Raw genomic sequence first — 6,472 nt, 5'->3', positions numbered from 1 at the left:
TTATGGGGTATTGTGTGTAGATTGATGAGGAAAAAATTTAATTTAATACATTTTAGAACAAGGCTGTAACGTAACAAAATATGGACAAAGGGAAGGGGTCTGAATACTTTCAGAATGCACTGTAGATTCTACAGACTCTACTGAGTACTCCTAACCCCACTTTTACATCTGCACAAGATATAGGTTTACTTAATTTGAATTCAAATTATTACTATACTATGCACTGTCTCCAGACAGCACCACTGAATAATTTCCCATTTTGAATCCACCAAAGTCCCGGCCATGACACATATCGCCCTGTCCCCGAGGGTATAATACGCACTGCCGTGCCGGAGAGTGTCACACTCGCTTTATTCAGCCACTGCTGTTTATTGACGCCACCATTCTTCTTATCTTTAAATTAATATTTACTTATTTATTGTCTAAATTGCTCAATTTTGGACGGCCTATGCCTTCAACCGAGCTGCAAAGAAGATACAGTATGTTTGATTTGATTTTAGATTCCATCGACGTCAGTCCGTTTAGTAGCCTGAGTCAGCCAGCTTGCTAGCCACTCTTTGCTAACGGTTCTTCTAGCTAGCTAGCTACCACATTGCGCCTGCAGGAGACCAAGGATTCTGAGGTAATTCTTTTATAATCGCCTTCCCAATCACACTCAAACTGTTTTCTTAAGCTTTGAGTGAGGGTACCAGACAGATTCCTTCTGGGTTTTTCTGGGTTTTAAGGATTTATTCTTCTCAGGCCGAGATGTCGTCCCCTGCTGGGATAAAACAGTGTGTCAAGTGCAAGGCGCACATGTCGGGGAGGGACGGTCACAGAGAATGCGCCTGATGCCTCGGACCAGAGCATGCTGAGGTGGCTCTTACGGACCCCTTCTTCTGTAATCACTGCTCCAGGCTTCCTCAGCCTCCCCTTCACCATCAAGTGGAGCTGGTTTCTATCTCTCCACTACCCAGCTCCTCCCGTATTAGCTCCCCAGGAGCATACGGACAATTGGGCGAGGTGCAGCTCTCCAATACTTGACAGAGCCTTTGCCTCCACCTCTGCCCTTCCCCAACCTGTTGTTTCTTTCGAGGATGCAGCACACCGGGAGCTGAGAGACTTCGATGCCAGCCAGTGGGATGGCTATGGAGATCCTGGCTCAGATGAAGGGGCTCAGAGTGAGGGTGACATAGAGGAGTGGGAGGAGACTCCGGCTGCCCCTCTGATCTCTGACAAGGACCATTACCACAAGGAGTTCATGGAGGTCATGGGCAGGGACGTGACTAAGCTAGGCCTGCCTTGGCCAGGTCCACAGCCAGCCCCTGAAACCATGATGGCAGGAGCTTACTTCTCCCCATCTGTCACTCAGCCACTGGCCCAGATCCCTCCCCCTGTTCCCAGATGTCAGGAATGAGGTAAAGCAATCCTGGGAGAAGCCACAACAGACACGCTCTCGCATTCAGAGCTTCAACTCAAGGTCCAGGATAGGCATGGAGCCCGAGCTGGGTTATCTGTCCATGCCCCCGCTTGAAGAAACAATAGCCTCACATCTCTCAGCAGTTTCCGCTGCAGAGAAGCCGCAGCTGTCATCCAGCCCATGCCGTATTAGCGCTTCCCTGATGGAGAAGTCTTACAAAGCAGCCGGCCAGTCAGCAGCCATGCTGAACGCCATGGCCCTCCTCCAGGCCTACCAGGCCCAGATCCTACAGGACATGGAAGGGCAGGCTACTACAGTGATGTACGTAGAGCTCAGGAAAGCGACAGACTTCAGTCTACACATGACGAGGTGTGCACTCCTGTGTCTCCCACCAGTTTTCCTGCCCCCTGTCCACGCGTTCCTATGAGCGTCATGACCTTAGAGAAAGATTCCATGAGCCCAAGGCCGAACATAAGGCTGGGACAGTTAGGTTTCCCCAAGACACACAATTTAATTCCAGTCATACAGCAGCCTCTGCCTGTGGCTTGACTAAACAGTCAAAATCAAATTTTTCAAACTGCACAGCAGCCTCTGCCTGTAGCCCAGTGACATATTCCCAATCAAATGACAGCCCTGCCCTCTCTAATAGAAAGAGCAGACCTGTCCAGCAGACTGAGTGCGTGGAAACACGCATGCGCAGCTCCCCCTTGGAAGCTGACTGCAATTTAGAAGTGTTACGCATTGCAGTTCGCTCGCAGTCCGCAGGGGTTTACTGGTGTCATGCCCACCAGAGTTTCAGCTCAAGGGGCCCCTATTCTAGAACAGGACATAATCTCCCTTCTAGGAAAAGGAGCTATTCGCTCAGTGAGGGAAGCAGCCAAAAATATGGGTAATTATCTGAAATATTTTCTAGTGCCAAAAAAAGACAGTGGCATGAGACCAATCTTAGATTTGAGGGTGCTGAATGAATCATTACGAAAATGACTTTTTCGCTTGTTAACACACTGCCGTCTATTCAAAGCAATCAGTCAGGCAGATTATTTCACCACCGTGGACCTGAAGGATGCGTTTTTTGGAAAGGCACAGTGTGTTAACAAGCGAAAAAGTCATTTTCGTAATGATTCATTCAATACGGGAGGAGCTGGGTAGTGGAGAGATAGAAACCAGCTCCACTTGATGGTGAAGGGGAGGCTGAGGAAGCCTGGAGCAGTGATTACAGAAGAAGGGGTCCGTAAGAGCCACCTCCGCATGCTCTGGTCCGAGGCATCAGGCGCATTCTCTGTGACCGTCCCTCCCCGACATGTGCGCCTTGCACTTGACACACTGTTTTATCCCAGCAGGGGACGACATCTCGGCCTGAGAAGAATAAATCCTTAAAACCCAGAAAAACCCAGAAGGAATCTGTCTGGTACCCTATTGTGGAAAGGCACAGGACATTTCTCAGGTTCTCATTTCAGAACAAAGAATACGAGTTTTGTGTCCTCCCGTTCAGCCTAAGCTTAAGCCCTCGCTTGGCCCGAGACACACACCTGGATAGTGATAAATCATTTCCTCAATCTAAGTTTTCTGATAAACTGGAAAAAGAGTCTCACTCCTCACCAACAGATGAGCTTCTTAGGCTTGGAACTGAACTCTGTCTATGCGTGAGCATCTAACAGTCACCAGACAGAGGTGCATTCTGACTACAGCCCGCGCATTCCACCGGAGCAGGACTGTCAGTGCTTGCCAGGTTATGGTTGCTGATGGCTGCAGCATCGGCAGTCTTACCACTCGGCCTATTAGGCATGAGACCTCTCCAATGATGGTTTATCAGCCAACGCATTCATCCGAACAGAGACCGTTATCGGCTGATAACCATTATGCAGCAATGTCGCCACACTCTATTCTTCTAGCAAACCCAAGCATGCTCTCAGTGGGGATCCAGCTCCGTCCAGTAGCCTTACGGGTTGTCATAAAGACCGACGCCTCCCTGGGGGGATGGGGCGCAGTTTACAACGGATGCATAACGAACGGTCTGAGGGAAGAACACGAAAATTGTAATATAAATGTTTTGGAGCTGAAAGCGATTCGCCTGGCTCTATTACATTTTGTCCCCAGGATAGAGGGACATCACGTTCTGAATTGTTCCGACAACTCAGCCTCGATCGCATACGTCAATCACCAGTGCAGAGTCCGCTCACTGTCCACACACCAAGTGGCATCACGGATACATCTGTGGGCACACACACACCTGCGCTCACTGTCAGCAGCGCACATTCCAGGCCGGTTGAATCTAGGTGCTGACCTATTGTCGCTGGGTGAGCCTCAGTCTGCGGACTGGCGTATCCACCCACAGGTGAGAGAGGCGATTTGGCGCCAGTTCGGACGAGCCCATGTAGATCTGTTTTCATCTCGAAGTGCAACACACTGCCCTCTTTGGTATTACATTCAGAACGACAACCCAACGTTGGGTCATGATGCCCTGGCCCACCAATGGCCCTGAGCTCATCTATGTACATTTCCTTCAATTCCCCTGCTACAACAAATCTTGGACAGAGTGAGGGAGCACAGGCTGGAGCTGATAGTGGTGTCCCCGTTTTGGCCCTCACAGACATGGTTTGCAGACCTGAGTTCAATGATGTCTGGTTTACAGACCTGAGTTCAATGGTGTCCGGAGCACAGTGGACACTCCCGTTACGCACTGACCTTCTGTCTCAGGCACAAATGGAAGCTGGTGAGGGGTTACCTCTGGCGGTTATAGAGACTATACAGAGTGCTAGGGCTCCTTCAACAAGTTTTCTTTTTACACATACAGGTGGCAAGTGTTTGCGCGCTGGTGTGAGGCGTATAGTGAAGACCCACTGCACTGCAGTATCAAAATCATACTGAGCTTCCTTCAGAGTATGTTTGATTAAGGCCTTTCTCCTTCGACATTGGTCTATTTAGCTGCACGCTGATATAGATGGGAAGCTTGTGGGAAGCTACATTTTGGCCTCTCCGTTTATGAAGGGCTCCTGTCGCCTGCGCCCGCCTACACGTTGTCTATTTCCCAGGTGGGATTTGATCACAGTTCTGGATGCTTTAACTAACCCTCCTTTCAAGCATATAGACACAATATAATTACTATTCCTCTCACGGCCCTACTATTAGCCCTAGCCTCTGCAAAACGGGTAGGTGACCTGGCGGCCCTCTCTGTGCACCAGTCATGCATGGTGTTCTCAGAGCACAAGCGGAGGGTTTCATTGACACTTAACCCTGCTTACTTGCCTAAGATCACTACATCTGGTTTCAAATCTAGGGTTATTGATCTTGCTACGTTCTTCACCCCTCCTTTCCATTCAGAGGAAGAGGAATGTGTTTATGCACTCTTTCCATTCAGAGGAAGAGGAACACCGCTCTGACCAGTTGTTTGTGTGCTTTGGTCTTGAGCACTACTTCGGGGCGTTACATTGGACGATGTATGTGCAGCAGCTTCTTGGGTTACACCTCACATCTGTCAGGTTCTATAGTCTCGACATGACTGCATCTTCGTTGTCACACAGTACTGACTGCAGCCAGATGTTCGTTCCCACAAAACATGTACTGTACACATCCCTTTAGGCCCTACATGCCCACACTATAATCCCTTCTACCAGAGCATAGCTGTAGGAGTAGGTTATTCTTTACAATTGTGTTACCTATTTGTTATTAATTGTATCACATAGCCTGCAGGCTTTGCCTGTCTTATCCCAGTCTTGAGTGTGTTATATATCAGGGGTATTCCCTTTCGACCACTTGACTGTGTCAGGCAGGCTGCGCAGTGGTGCCTGTCCTGGTGACCAGCAAGATTGGTTATATATACGATATAGTATAGTAAAAACTCGAGTTTGAATGAAGTAAAACGAATGGGTTGTACTACAACCCTGGTTTTACTAATAAAGAACAAGAGTTCTTACTAATGCAGCCTTGCTGGCACCCATTACGGGGCTGAATGGGTCATTAGAGTGACACTCTCTGGCAGGCCAGTGTGTATTATTCCCTCAGTATTGCTGTCTGGAGACAATTTATAGAATAGTAAGAACTCTCGTTCTTCATTTGTAAAACCAGGGTTGTAGTTTTTACTATAAGCTAATATGTATTTCATATACAGTTATTTGAGTTGTGGCCTATGCAATGGGTTTAGTAAAAGGCCAGCATCACTCTGTTTTATTCATAAAATAGCCTCTGCTGTCCATAGACTGTATAAAACATAGACGAGCCATTGATTACCTCACTCTCTTGTTTCCTATGAGTGTCAATTCAGCTTGGCACCATCTTGCTACATGGAGGAGTTTTTGGAAACATTGCATGCAGTTTGAGCTACTACTCTAGGAAGTGACGTTGCAGGCTAGCTCAGTGCTGCCCCCTCTCATTGAGTATCTGAAGTTGAAGGCCCACCGATGTACTGCAGGCTGCCATTAGCAACTAAATGATATTTTTTACTTCTGTATGTGATTTTAAAGTTGCACTATGCAGAAATGGCTCCGCCATTTCTTGGTTGTTAAAACTCTAATAGTTCGCCTAATTTCAGTTTATGTGACAAAATAAGCTAATATAGTGCAGATGATCATTGTACTATCTAAACCGCTGTGAAATATATTTTCCATAACCAAAAATAATGTTGTTTCCGCTGTTTGAAGCTGGTGTACAAACCAAAAGTAAAAGATGCAAAAACTAAACTTAATAACGGAAAGCATAGAAATAGTATACATGAATATTGACCATGAAGATCGCCATTTCGCCATTCAATATAATGGGAGATCCTGTTTTCTGGAAACAATGCCTGCAGTACCGCGGTCGGCCTTCAATTTGAAATTGTCAATGCGAGGGGGCAGTCATTCAGCCCTGGCCGAGTCCCCAACACAGTGGAAAGAGAGCCTGTGACATTACTTCCGCTTTTGGACCTTAACAAGGCGACACTCCATCTAAACTACTCCTCCACATTTACTGGATTGGTTGAACAGTGCAGAGGAGAACCTCCCCGACAGTTTTTGTTTTCTCGTCAAGACCAGTATGTTGTAGGATATCACATTTTTTCCCCGATTAATTCCTTATAAGCACAATCAAAATCAACAT

The sequence above is a fragment of the Coregonus lavaretus genome (genome assembly GCF_964263955.1).
Source record: "Coregonus lavaretus genome assembly, chromosome: 9".
NCBI classification, from domain to species: Eukaryota; Metazoa; Chordata; class Actinopteri; order Salmoniformes; family Salmonidae; genus Coregonus; species Coregonus lavaretus.
Note: the sequence above shows the minus strand (reverse complement) of the source record.